Source organism: Acinonyx jubatus, chromosome E2 (genome assembly GCF_027475565.1).
Source record: "Acinonyx jubatus isolate Ajub_Pintada_27869175 chromosome E2, VMU_Ajub_asm_v1.0, whole genome shotgun sequence".
NCBI classification, from domain to species: domain Eukaryota; kingdom Metazoa; phylum Chordata; class Mammalia; order Carnivora; family Felidae; genus Acinonyx; species Acinonyx jubatus.
This window is the reverse complement of record NC_069396.1, coordinates 51,468,762-51,483,077: the sequence shown is the minus strand read 5'-3', so window position 1 is coordinate 51,483,077 and position 14,316 is coordinate 51,468,762. Positions and strand designations below refer to the sequence as shown.

At 49.0% G+C, this 14,316-nt stretch overlaps 1 long non-coding RNA gene across 1 annotated transcript; it reads left to right on the top strand.

Annotated features, from left to right (window-relative positions):
- The first annotated feature begins 5,398 nt into the window (after positions 1-5,398).
- Positions 5,399-7,336, top strand: LOC128313210 (uncharacterized). Its single transcript, XR_008293575.1, has 2 exons — positions 5,399-5,449; positions 6,518-7,336. It is a non-coding gene; the product is annotated as an uncharacterized LOC128313210 (long non-coding RNA).
- Positions 7,337-14,316: the final 6,980 nt, after the last annotated feature.

Here is a 14,316-nt window from a genome sequence, read left to right as displayed (position 1 = left end):
TAATAACACTTGATACAGGGAGGCGCCTGGGCGACTCAGTCGGTTAACAGTCCAACTTCGGCTCAGGTCATGATCTCCCGGTTCGTGGGTTCGGGCCCCGCGTCGGGCTCCGTGCTGACGGCTCGGAGCCCGGAGCCTGTTTCGGATTCTGCGTCTCCCTCTCTCTCTCTCTGCCCCTTTCCCACTCATGCTCTGTCTCTTTCGCTCTCAAAAATAAACATTAAAAAAATTTTTTAAAATAACCCATGATACAGTTAGGTGACTCTAACTATAAATACATATCCTAGGAGGTGCCCCCAAAGAATGTTTTTGCTTAAGCAGACAGTCAAAAGGCATTTGTTGAATGATTTGCAAGATGATGAAGCACAAATAGAAGAATGCTGCAGAAGGGCTCAGTATTTATCCAGTCAGAGAAGCTGTTCTATTTCCTTTTTTTTTTTTTTTTTGAGCCAGAGACATAGCGTTCCATTTCCGTAGATTTGGATTTCCGTGGCTAAATATTAAGAAGCAGGCTGCTTGCTTGCTTTTGTTTGTTCGTTTGGTTTTTTTCTTGGTATCAGGGTTGTTCAAGTCCGAATTTCACCCAGAAACATTTCGCCACTGTCTCCAGATCCTGTATTTCAGGGTAAGGGAAAGCCAGTCGTCTTTATCAGGCAACGGTCACCCCGCTGATTCATTCATTCCATAAGAGTGAATGTGTGCTGGGTTCAGAGTGCAGGGCTGAGTCGATGGGGGGACTGGCACCCTGCTCTTGGAAGGGTCTAACGGAGCACCCCCAAACCTGAGTAGATTATTGGTTCAAAAATCAAAAATAGTAATCCTCCAAGTGCGTTTGCCAGTCTGCTAGCGGCCACATCACCGGAGAGCTCATTAGAAATGCAAATTCTCTGGGCGCCTGGCTGGCTCAGTCAGCTGAGCATCTGACTTCAGCTCAGGTCATGATCTCACGGTTCGTGGGTTCAAGCCCCGTGTCGGGCTCTGGGCTGACAGCTCGGAGCCTGGAGCCTGCTTCCGATTCTGTGTCTCCCTCTCTGTCTCTGCCCCTCCCCTGCTCGCGCGCTCTTTCTGTCTCTCAAAAATGAATACACATTTTTAAAACATGCAAATTCTCAGGGCGCCTGGGGGGGCTCGGTCGGCTAAGTGAGCTGTCGTCTCCCTTGTCCAGCGCCCCCTCCTTCCCAAATCTCTTGGACCATTCACGGAAAAGCTTATCGCTGGGTTGAGCATAAAGCGGATGCTCAGTGCTGCTTAAGGGAAGTAGGAATGGCTTGTTCTCGAATCATTTTAGCAATTAAGTCCTACTTCCTGTAAGCAGATTCCCAGCGGCCAGGGCCCTGTCTCCTGATCTGCTTGTCTGCCTGGCTCAGGTGAGGGACACAGCGACGGCCTCAGTGTTTCTTACTATTTCCCAACTAATGAAAAGAACGAATGCTTTTAAAACGGTTCCTAGGGTTTAACGTTTTTTTAATGCTTATTTTATTTTTGCGAGAGAGAGAGAGAGGGAGAGAGAGAGTAGAGTTAGCAGGAGCGGGGCAGAGAGAGAGGGGGACACAGGCTCCAGGCTCTGACCGTGAGATCATGACCTGAGCTGACGTTGGACGCTTAACTGACTGAGCTACACAGGCACCGCTGTTCCTAGGGTTTAAATCTCCCTCTTTGACTGGACCGCCATTTCCTGAGACCAGTGTCTCATTTTCCTTTTTTTTTTTAATGTTTGTTTTTTTGAGATAGCGCAAGTGGGGGCGGGGCAGAGAGTGATGGGGACAGAGGACCCCAAGTAGGCTCCACGATGACAGCAGCAAGCCTGATGCAGGGCTCGAACTCCCGAACCATGAGATCCTGACCTATGCCGAAGTTGGAATCTCAACCAACCGAGCCACCCAGGCACCCCGCCACTTCTTCTCCTTCTCCTCCTCCTCCTCCTCCTCCTCCTCCTCCTTCTTTTTTTGTATCTCCCTCAGAGAACAGCACTCAGGAGGCTTTCAAGGTTTGAGATGGGACGGAAGTACCTGAATTGTTTCAGAGTCCTATGGGCTTGCTTCTCCAATTATACTCTTATTTTTCTTAAAATTTTTGTTTTTAATATGGAGTAGATGCTTAAAAATCAAATACACACATTTATAACATATGTCTCTATAAACATATACAGGGGCGCCTGGGTGGCTCCGTCGGTGGAGCGTCCGACTTCGGCTCAGGTCATGATCTTGCGGTTTGTGAGTTCGAGCCCTGCGCTGACAGCTCAGAGCCTGGAGCCTGCTTCAGATTCCATGTCTCCCTGTCTCTCAATAGTAAATACATGTTAAAAAAAATTTTTTTTTAAAAATATACATACATAGAATAGGAACAAAATGAGCAGCTGTGGTTCCACCACCCAACTTAAGAAAGAAAAACTTCCATTTCCTCTACGGTTTCCTTGCGGACCCTTCTCCTTCTCGTTCCCTCCCATCCTACTTGGCTGAACTTTGTGTTTACCTTGCCCTCATTAAAAAAAAAATCTACAATATATTTGTGTCCCCCAACTGTATATTGTTTCGTTCTGCCTGTCTTGAAGTAAATGAAAACACATCTGTACTATTGCAACTGAAATTGACTGATTTTTCCAGCTGTAGAATATTCCACCGAGCAAATAGATCGTAATTTATCCAGTATCCTGTAGATGATGATCCTAGATTTACGGGAGAGTTGGAAGGATATACAACCTCCATATACCCCCCACCCAGTTTTCTCTGACGTCAGCATCTTACATCATCACAGCACCTTTGTCAAAACCGTGAAATCAACATTGATACGCTACTACTAACTAAATCCCACTAAATCCCACTACTACTAACTAACCACTACTACTACTAACTAAATCCCAGTCTTTGTTGGCATTTCTGTAGTTTCTCCACTGGCGTCCTTTTTCTGTTCTAGGATCGTCTAATCCAGGCTTATGGAGGGCTGTGAAGGCATCGCTGCTCAGGACTATTCCCGTACACATCTTGTGTAAACGAGTAAGTTTCTCTACGGTGAATCCCTGGCTTTGCCGGGACAGGGGATACATTACATCTTCAATTGTATTCAAGAAGTCAAATGTGTTCTCCAATGTGAGTGCACCACTCACCGGGATTGTAGGGGTTCCCCTTGCTCCACCGGATAGAAAAATTAAAAACTTTGCCCTGCTGGTTGACAGGACACGACATCTGTGGTTGTAATTTGCATTCCCTTGTTATTGTGGTTAGGCCTGTTTACATAGGTTTCCTCTGGGGTGACGCGTCTCTTCATATCTTTTATTCATTTTTTAACCGGGCCGCTGCTTTAATTTGCAGTCCTTGAAAATAATTTGTGAATGCTAATTCTTTGGGTTATACGTTACAAGTCTCTTCTTTGTCCGTGAAGTGTTCGGTGTTTGTCAAAGGGCGGGAAGATAGCAACGTATTCTGGAGTTTAAATCCTGTTGTTTAAACTCTCACGCACCCTGTGGCCGGGGTTCTTATCTCCCCCATCAAGGGGAGAGATCACACTGCTGAAACTCAGTATTGTTTAATGTTTGCTAAATAGATGAAAAAAAAATCTCTTTTAATTTGAAAGCAGGTGTTTAATTCCTGTCTTTGCATAACTTACACGGTTCTGCATGATCTGGCCCTAGTTTACATTTCCCTTTATTCACCCAGATCCGTCCACACCAGTCTCTGCTTTTCTTCAAATGGATCTACATCTTTCCTGTCTCAGGGCCCTTGCACTTGGCTCTTCCCCCAGATAATTCTTATAGATCCCTTCCTCATTTCCTTCTGGTCTTTGCTCAGGGTAAGTTCACCAGCGACACCTTCACCGGCCGGTATGGGCTAGTATCCTCTGACGCTTCTATCCTCTTTCCTTAATTTTTTCCTTCAAGTATAACCACGTTGCATTCTAAACGGATTTGCCTGTCCCCCACTGGAGGTATGCTGTTCAGTACTGGGACCTCTAGCTGCCTGTGGCTGCCCTTGAAACATGGCTGATGTGGATTGAGGGGTCCAGACTTCTTTCAAGAGTCCCCCCCACCCCACCCCAAAAAAGCAACATATCTCACCACTAAAATCTTTGTATTTTTGTATTCACTCCACGTTGAAACAACATTTGGGGCTAACTTGTATTATCAAAATTCATTTCGCATTTTTGTATCCTGGGTCATTTGGACAGCGCTCCTGCAGGAGGTAAGTTACGGCGGGGATGTTGGACTCGGACACCGCGGTAATCTCAGAACACAACAGAGGCTCAATAAATACTGGCTGCATGAAGGAATCCAGAAATAGAATGCCAGTCTTTTTCTCCTCCTCTCTGTTCTGTCTACCCCAGGGATCAATTTCTAAAATCAACAAAGCTTTACTGGGATAATTTACACGGAAGTCACTCGCCCTAAGCGTTCAAGCCAAAGATTTTTAGTGAATTCGCCACCTTGCGCAACCATCGCTGTAACTCGACTTGCTGAATCCTTCCATCACCCCAATCACACCCCGCTCATGCTCATGCACAGTCGTGCCCCCTCCCCACCCCCAGGCACCGCGCAGCTACTCTCTGTCTCCATAGACGTTCAGTGCTCACTTTCTAAGATAAGACCTCCCCGGCTCCGTCGTTCCGGGGTCCAAACGCCTTGAACAGTCAGCACCCTGGACCGCCGCTCTCCTCCCGTCTCCGTTCCTCCATCCACGCGGCTCAGCACGGAGCCAGACCCACAGACGGCTCGGCGCCAACACAAGGAAGGGCAGCCCCGCACCTTCCGAAGCCCGGGAGGGGCAGGTCTCCGTGGCTTCCGCGCGCGCCTCGGCGGCCTCGGGGACACGCGGGGCTGCCTCGCTGGGCCCCACGACCCTGCCAGGGCAAGCCCCGCTCTCGCAGCACCCATCGCGGGACACCGAAGCTCGGAGCGGCCCCAGGGAGCCGGGAGTCCCCCGCCGCCGCATTCTAACGCCGCCCTCCGGGGACAATGGCCCGGGGCCGCGGGGCTCTCGGCCTCAGTAAGCGGCTACTGGGGGGCCGGCCCCTCCCCCCGCGGCCCCTTCCCGGGCTCCGCCTTCACGCCCTCCCGCCCTCAACGGCCCTCCTCGCAAAATGGCGACCAACCGCCTCCTTTCCCGCCCGCCTCCTTTCCCGCCCGCCTCGGGTCCCAAGACCGCGCCAGGCCCCGCCCCCCCGTGCGTGGCCCCGCCCCTCAGCGGAGGCCGAATAGCCGCAGCGACTTCGCCGCCGGGCGGCACGCGCCGGGAGCCCGGGCGGCGCGAGGCGCGCGCCAGGCGCGCGCGAGGCGGCCCTGGGCGTCGTGAAGCGACCCGCAGCCACGCCCGCGCGCCCGCGCCGCGGGTCAGCGGGCCGCTCCGGGGGGCGGTCCCGGCTGCGCGTGCGCGCCGGGCCGGCGGGCGGCGCGAGGGAGGCAGGGGGCCGCTGGGAGGCCCGCGAGGCGCGAGGCCGGCGCGCGAGCCCCCGGGGGCGGGTAAAACCCGGTTGCTGCTGCCCCTGCCCCCTCCCTTTCCTCCCTACCCCCCCCTCCCTGCCCCTCCTCACTTTTCAACCCCTCCCCCCTTTTCATATCTAATTTGTGTATATGTTTGTTTTTTAGGGGGCCCCTCTCCCTTTCGAGGGCCCGCAGCAGGCGCGGCGGGCGCCCCTCACCCCGCATCACGCACGCACCTTCTGCATCCCAACAGCTCCCGGCCCCGCTGCACCCCCGCCACCGCTTCCCCCTTGGAGAATACTCTCCTCAGGGGCCCCCGGCCCGCTGCATCCCCTTGTTTTTTCCTCCCCCGCCCCCCAGGCCCCAACTGCCCCCTGGCAGCTCCCCAGCTCGTGCCTCGGGCCCTACCCGATCTCTCCGCGCTTTCTGCACCGCGGCCTTGCATTCGCCCTCGCTTCCAGGCCTCCTGCTAAAAATCCCCTTGCCTCTGGAATAGGGGACCCAGATTGGCGGTTTGTTTTTTTTTTAGGATCTCCCAGCAAAACCCAAAAATCTTTCCTCTCTTCTTTGATTTATACCCCTCGCCGTCCTTTTAGGAACTTCCTCTAGCAAGAAAATCTACCTATATATATGTATTATAAAATACATATATTGTATATCTTTCCCCAGTTTTTCCTCCATCCAGGGTAACTTTCCAGCAAAAATTGTTTCTTCCCACCAAGAGCCCCCCCCCCCCTTTTGTAGTATCTTTCCACTGATAACAAACCAACTCAGTTCTGCCAGTTTCTCTTTCACCTAATAATTTGTTTTTCCAACCCTCTTTCCCAACTCTCCGGCAAAAATCCCTTTTCATCCCGTTCTACCCCAGTTAGGCTTTTCCCAGCAAAACCTTCCAGGTCCCTTCCCGAGGAAAGAAAATAAGGCAAGGAAGACAAATTAACTTTCCCTTAAAACAAAAGCCCCTTTCCCATCTAGATCTCCCCGGTTTAGTATTGCTTTCTTCCTCCTTCCAAAAATTGCCCATCTTGCCCAACTCTACACCTGTGTGCTTGCTTCTTTGGGGACCCAACATCTGAATGGCCCTTCCTTTCCACCCCCTGCTTCTAGGGCAAAAGAAGTTGGATGAGTGTCCTGAATTTACTACTCAGAGTTCCAGGAGGAAATATCCAGTGGTCTGACGGTCATCTGAATCCCCTCCCTGTGGGGCCTGAACCGGGCCCTTCTGTTCCCTGGAGAGTCACTCCTTTGCTCTGGTGAGTCTTTTCCCTTTTGCCCTTGTTCCAAAGATACCTACTTTGTCAGATGGATTCCCTTCTTTCTCAGAAGGGTTTCGAATTGATCCAAGAGTCTCTGTACCCACGGAAACCATTACAAGTTGCTGCTTTGGGAAGTCAGATGAGGAAAAGGTCATTTGTTGTGCCTGTTGACGTCTCTGGAGGAAGGCAGACATTTATTAGATTGATCTATGTTTCATTGTTTATTGCAAAAATGCTTTTTCCCTCCTTCTGGTTCAGGGTGGCAACTCAGATACCTCCAGGGAACAGGCAGGTAAAGGCCTGCAGGTGAACCAAAGATCGTGGGCCCCCTCTGAGTGATCCCCGCCAGTGGAAATGACCAAGTGGAAGTTTGTTTGTTTTTTGAGATGAGACCAGAACACTGACCTGTGTGAAACTTTTTGATCTTTAAATGGTGACAGTGAGGGGCGCCTGGGTGGCGCAGTCGGTTAAGCGTCTGACTTCAGCTCAGGTCACGATCTCGCGGTCCGTGAGTTCGAGCCCCGCGTCGGGCTCTGGGCTGATGGCTTGGAGCCTGGAGCCTGTTTCCGATTCTGTGTCTCCCTCTCTCTCTGCCCCTCCCCCGTTCATGCTCTGTCTCTCTCTGTCCCAAAAATAAATAAACGTTAAAAAAAAAAATTAAAAAAAAAAATGGTGACAGTGAATTTAATCGGTATTCAAAGACAGCATGGAGCGCTTATAAAACATGGTGGCTGGCCACCAGTTTGGACTATTTGATTCAGGGTTCCTTCCTGTGTTAGACACACATGCACAGATGCACACCCGCGTGGGTATGTGTGTACTTGCAAGGCTTTTCTTCCTCCTGAGAGCCACAGTTCTCAGACTTTTTGATCTTGTAAAATCATTGAAGACTCAAGAGTTGGTGCGTGTGAACTATATATGCTGTCATTTGCTGTATTGTAAGTCAAATAAGCCTCAGTGGCGCCTGGGTGGCTCGGTCAATTAAGCGGCCGACTTTGGCTCAGGTCATGATCTCACAGTTTGTGAGTTCGAGCCCCACATCGGGCTCTGTGCTGACAGCTCAGAGCCTGGAGCCTGCTTCGGGTTCTGTGTCTCCTTCTCTCTCTGCCCTTCCCCCATTCGTGCTCTGTCTCTCTCTCTCTCTCCCCAAAGTAGATAAACATTAAAAAGTTAAAAAAAAAGAAGTCAAATAAACTTTAAAGATACTCATTTAAAAGTAACAGTAGTAAACTCATTATATATTACCAAAATTGACTTTTTGAAGACTGCATTTCAGAAAACAAGATTTAGTGAGGATAGTAGGCATTGTTTTACCTTTTTCGAGTCATCTGGAATCTCATATATCTGCTTCTGCATTCAGCCTCTGCAGATATATCCTGTAGCTTCCGGAGGGTTTCACCGAGAATTAAAAAGGCAGATAATGTCTGAATATTATTATGAAGATAGTTTGGACCTCAAAGACTCCCTGAAAGATTCCTGAGGACCCCAGGGTTCCCCACCCCCATCCACCTCACTTTGAAAAAGGCTGTTGTAGATGTGGTTTTTTTACATTTTTTTTAATGTTTATTTTTGAGAGACAGGGAGAGAGACAGAGGGTGCGTGGGGGAGGGGCAGAGAGGGAAACACAGAATCCAAAGCAGGTTCTAGGCTCTGACCTGTCAGCACAGAACCATGAACCCGTGAGATCATGACCTGAACCAAAGTCAAACACTTAACGGACTGAGCCACCCAGGCGCCCCCGCTGTTGTAGATGTTAATGCTCATTTGCATTTTTACGCTGGGATCGGCTTTTGGAATGAGAAACTTTAATGTCTCTTTTCCTCCCTTAGTTAATTCTATGTAAGAAAATTTCCTGGAAAGCATAGTCCTAGCCGTCTTGATTCTTCCACGTTTTCGTTCTCTTCCGTATCGTATGTAAGCTTTAAATCTACTCTTTTAATGAGCGAGAGACCAGGAATCCCGTCTCCAGTGTGGTCGTAGGTGAGGGCTTTGAGGTCAGACTACCCCCAGGGTTGAATTCTAACCCTGATTTTGGGCAAGTTGCTGTTGTGGGAATTGTATGATCTATAAGTGATTCCAATTGTCCCTGGCATATGATAGCGCTTCTGTAAGTGTTTGCTGCTGTTGTTACTATAATGATAATTATCACAGGGGTGAGGCAGGAAGAAAGTGAGGCCTAGGAGCTGGAGGGCCATGGCTCTCTCCAGAGACGGCAGTCGTCCCTCACCTCTCTCTTTTGATAGCCATCAGGAAATGCAAAATCTTAATAATTTTCAAGAGAAGCCAGAAATTAATATACTTGGTTGAAATCTCCCCATTAAGAAAAATGTTGGTGACCCAATTTTTTTTTTATGCTTATTTATTTATTTTTGAGAGAGGGACAGAGAGCAGGAGCCAGGGAGGGACAGAGAGCGACACAGAATCCGAAGCAGGCTTCAGGCTCTGAGCTGTCAGCACGGAGCCAAACGCGGGACCTGAACCCAAAAACTGCGAGATCGTGACCTGAGCGGAGGTCGGTCGCTCAACCGACTGAGCCACCCAGGCGCCCCGGTGACTGACCCAATTTTGAAAAACACCGTGCAGGCCAAACACAACAGGCCTACAGTTCAGATAACGTCTGGAGTGGGGAAACGAGGAAAGAATTTGCATAGCTGGGTCTCAGTCTCTCTTATTTCCGGGCTTCCAACGGTCTGATCTTAACTCAGACGTGATCACTCTCTCCCCGCTAGCATTCATGCAGAGAGGGAAAGGAGAACGTGGTGCTTGGGGGGGGGGGGGGGGGAGAAAAGAAAAAAAGGCCCGCAGTGGAATCTTGTCACTCACCAGTGAAAGGGATGCTGAGAGCTTTCTTTGATCAGAGTTAGTTCTGTGCCACGCAAGGTGCTGTGAGAAGTGTTCACACAGAAGGCAGAGGCACAGCCATCCCAGGGCTTGCAGTCTGGGGAAAATAGAAGAACTTGAAAGATAATTAAATTCCGGGGCCATCTGGGGTAAGTATTAAGTGGAATGCCAGACAAGCGCTCATGGAGTTCGGAAGGAGGGAGAAATCATCTCAGACTCGTCATGCTGGGAGGAGCCGGTTAGGCTTTTGAACGGTTTCATTTGGTAAAGCGGAGCAAAGAGAAGTTGCATAAATCAGGGTCACAAAGAAAGAGGTCTCCAGGGCATATAGACCAGGGGATATAAACGAGTGAGGTGGGAGGATGTGAGCGATGTTGTTTCTTGAGAGAGAGACAAAGAGAGTGCGAGCAGGGGAGGGGCAGAGAGAGAGGGAGAATCTGAAGCAGGCTGTGCCATCAGAGCAGAGCCCGACCCAGGGCTCGAACGCACAAACCGTGACATCGTGACCTGAGCCGATGTCGGCACTTAACCTGCTGAGCCACCCAGGCGCCCCTTGAGATTTTTCAATAGAAGTTGAGAGAAAGCCTCACTTCATTGAGAAATCTCGAGATCTGCAGTGAGTTCCAGTGTGGTTGGTAGCTGCTAGGCACTTGTAACTATGCTCATTTCAATTTAACGAAATGGAAGTAAAATAAATAATTTCGTGCCTCAGTTGCTCATCCTGCATTCTCTAGGCGCTCATTGGCCGCTTTGTGGCTACGGGCTGTCGTTGGACAGTGCAGACTTAGAACATTTCCCTCAGCACAGAAAATTCTTTTGGACAGCGATGCCCTAGCCAAAAGAAGTCGGACAGATTTTCCGACTTGATAACCAATAGAAAATACTCAGATTAACTACAGGCTAAAGAAACCTTTTGGGGAACCAATAAGTGTTTAGATTGTTCCCTCCTTGCCATCCAAACAGTGCCGCAGTAGATGTTATTTACCCGATGGTGTCCGTGTTGCTGCAGGCGAGAACCTGTGGCAGATTAATTTCCCAAGAGGCTGTAGCATTTCACAGGAGACTCCCTGTCTCCTCCTGCTCCTACCCGTCGTGGAATGACACGCCTTTTTAGGAAAAGAAAAACATGAAACTTGCTTTGGATCCCTACTGCCGGCTTAAATTGTGTTTCAAACCATTGAACAAGGCACCGATGATGATCAAATAAGCAAGGCGTATATTTCTAAAGCTTACGGTTTTTGTGCCGCCGTAAAGCCAAAATCAGTTTGCAAAGTAAACGTAAACAAATGCGACCAAACCGATGTAATTCCAATTACAAATGTTAGTTTAATGGGAGAGGTGCCATTTTGCTCAAACCTAATAGCTTCCTTGAAACCAACGGTTGCCCTGGGCCCCTGTGGGTTTAGCAGACCCTGAGACGGCTCAGCTCTCCTGTCCCTTTTCCTCAGTTTGACCTGCAGCCAGGCCTCCGTCTGCACCACGATGTGTGTTGGCTTTGAGATGACCCCAAAGGCATAAATACGAGCGGAATCCACGTCTATCCTCTTCTCGTTAGCCTGTGGCAATTAAAATCGTCCTTTTGGGCGTCAGTGCAATTATAATCATACCCCGGGCATTGAAACCAAACGCTGGTACTGTATTATAAGGCAGTAAACCAGTAATCCGCATAGACTGGTTTTCTTCTTTTGGGTCATTCTCCAAATGAAAACACAAAATTATAAAATTCTTGGAAAGAATGGGGAATGCCTGCAAGGTTCCAGGGGACCACAAGCCCTCCCCACGGGGATTAGCAGGCAGCTCTGTACGTAGAAGGTGCTAAAACTTGTCGAATCAAATTTATCTGTTGGCAGAACAAGAACAAGTTCAACATTGGCTGAGGGGAGGGGGGTTTGCTTTACTAACTGGAAAAGGTTGTAAATGTGAAAACGTGGCTTGTGGACTCAGGGCTTGCCTGGCCGAAGTGGTAGTGAGACCAGTTTTTTCTGTGGACCACGGGCGTGTGTTGGAAAGCAGGTGATTTGGCATGTGGGGAATTCTGCCCCCATCCAGCACCTTTTGTGCTTTCTAGATTGATCGGTTGAGCGCAGTCTATGGTTTAATTGATGGCAAGTTAGTATTGTGTACCGGGTAAAAACACGAGCCCTAAAGTCTGAATACCTGGGTTTAAGGTCTGGCCCAACTCCTTGTCAGGCATGTGCCTTGTGACAACTCACTTAGTGTCTCAGAGTCCATTTCCTTCTTCGTAAAATGGAAATGATAGAGCACCAACCTCTGGGTTGTAGAGAGAAGTGAGTGAATGGACGCACAGGAAGCTCTCGGTGTGATACCTGAGAAGGAGAAAGGGCTTAATATCTCATTTCATTAAATATTGTTTCATATTCCTTTCAAACGACGCTTTCTATTGAATTAGCTGGTTTTTATTATCAGAATATGAAAAAAAGCGATGGCTTCTTTCCCCCTCGGAGTACCACAGACAGTTTATCGCAGCACCATACGAGAAACTTTAGAACTGGCAGAGAAATTCATTGTGCCTCAGAACATAAGTCTCTATGGTCCACACTGCCTGCTTTGCGGTTTAGAAACCTGAAAAGCTCTAACGGTGCCACGGTGTCGTGGACCTCATTTAATGGGCGAGCCTGAACTCACGGTATTTATTCCGTTTACTCTGAATAGTCAGAGGTGTCAGTGCAGAAACAATGACTTGGTTACCAGGTGCTGCCCCAGACCCACTGAAGGTTACTTAAAATACGGCATTTGCGTTGATTTACCCCGAATTCTGAACCCTGGGACTCACTTGGGCCTCAGAGTTGTAGTACAGGATTGTGGGCCTGTGTTCGACTTCTGAGTCCCCCCCAGGAGGCTGGCTACAGACACACAGACACACAGGTAGATGCGAAATGGGAAATGCAGATGTTGTGGGCAGAGCTGTTCTGTTCCCTTTCGACGTGGAAAGGTTAAAAACCGTAGCAACCAGTAGCCTAGGAATCTAGGCCCAAACTCCGGTTACTCTAGGATCCACCAGGTACGTTGTCAGTGAGTCATCAAGCGTTTATTAAATGTCCAGGTGAGGGCAGAATTACTCATAATAGCCCAAACCGGACACAAGCCAAATGCCCACCACCAACAGATGAATGGATGACGAAGATGTGCGATAGGCAGACGGCGAAATGTTATTTGTCCATAAAAAGTAATGAAGTAATGGTGCGTGCTGCGGCGTGGATTAACCTTGAAAACACCGTTCTTAGTGAAAGCGGCGGCCATAAAAGGCCTCATGTGGTTTGATTCCATCGTTTGTACGAGACGGCCGGCCCTCTCGTTGAGCCATACTTTGTTTGCCTGCCTTGTCATTTTTTGTTGAGAAAATGGACATTTTTGCATATTATAATGAAGCGATTCTCGGAATCCGGTTCTCCTTCCCCTACCCCAGAGTGTGTGGTTTCTGCTTGTGGGTTGTAATGTTTGGATAGTGACTTTTGCAGACTCTGTTTGTAGACTGTATTCTTTGTCGTGTGCAGTCAGGGGAAATCTCTGTTCTGTTAAGCTTGCGGTCAGCTAGTGATTCGGCAGGCATTTCCTTAAATGCCTGGAACCCCAACATATCTCCTCGTCTTGGCAGTTGGGCTCTGGGTGGGTGTTGGGATACCCTGTTGGTTCTCAGCAGGAGTTTACATCTCTGCCTTCCCCTTCTTCCTGCTTTCACAGACCGAAGGTCAGCCAGAGGTGAGAGCTTAGAGCCTTCACGAGTGTTTTCTGAGCAGGTGCCTGCCCTGGGCACGTGGTCTTCTGGATTCCTTCAAATACGTGGAAGGTTTTCATTTTTAAAATTTTATTTCAGTGTTGGTTTCCTAGAGTCCACAGTTTACATTAGGATTCATTCTTTGTGCTGTGTAGTTTTGTGGGTTTTGGCTAAGGCAAAATGTCATGTGCCTACCATGACAGCATCATGCAGAATAGTTTCAGTCCCCTCCAAGTCCCTCCTGTGCGTTACCTATTCATCCCTCCTCCCTCCCCTGGAGCCCTGGCAGCCTCCAACCTTGTAGCGTCTCTATAGTTTTTCCTTTTCCAGAATGACGTATGGTTGGAATCAAAATCTGTAGTGTTTTCAGGCCAACTTTTTTCACTTAGCAACACACATGTAAGTTTCCTCCATGTCCTCTTGTGGCTTGATAGCTCCTCGCTTTTTATCGCCGGATAACATTCCATTGTACGCATGTACCGTAGTTTGGTTATCCATTCTCCCATTGAGGGACGTTGTGGTTGCTTCTAGTTGTTGGCAGTTATGAATAAAGCTGCTATAAACATTTGTGTGGACATAAATTTCCAGCTCACTGGGGATAGATACCAAGGAGCATGATGGCTGGATTGGATGGTGAGATGATGTTTAGCTTTGTAAGGAACTGCCAGCATGGAAGCTTTTCAAAGCCCTTACTCTCTCCAAAGCCTCTCGCTCTCACTGTCCAGCTCTTCTTCCCCGGCTTTCAGTGACATGTCTGTTGTCCCCAATTAATATCCTTTGCTCTGGGGTTGTAGCACCTGGTTCATTGCCTTTGTTTTGTATTTTTATTTTTATTTTTTTAAGGTTTAGGGTTTTTTTTGAGAGAGAGAGTGTGTGCACGAGCGGGGGAGGGGCAGAGAGAGCGAGAGGCAGACATAGGCTCCAAAGCAGGCTCCAGGCTCCAGGCTCCAGGCTCCGAGCTGTCAGCACAGAGCCCGACATGGGCTTGAACCCACGAACCGTGACATCATGACCGGAGCCGAGATTAGACGCTTAACTGACTGAGCCACCCAGGCGCCCCTAATTTTTCTATT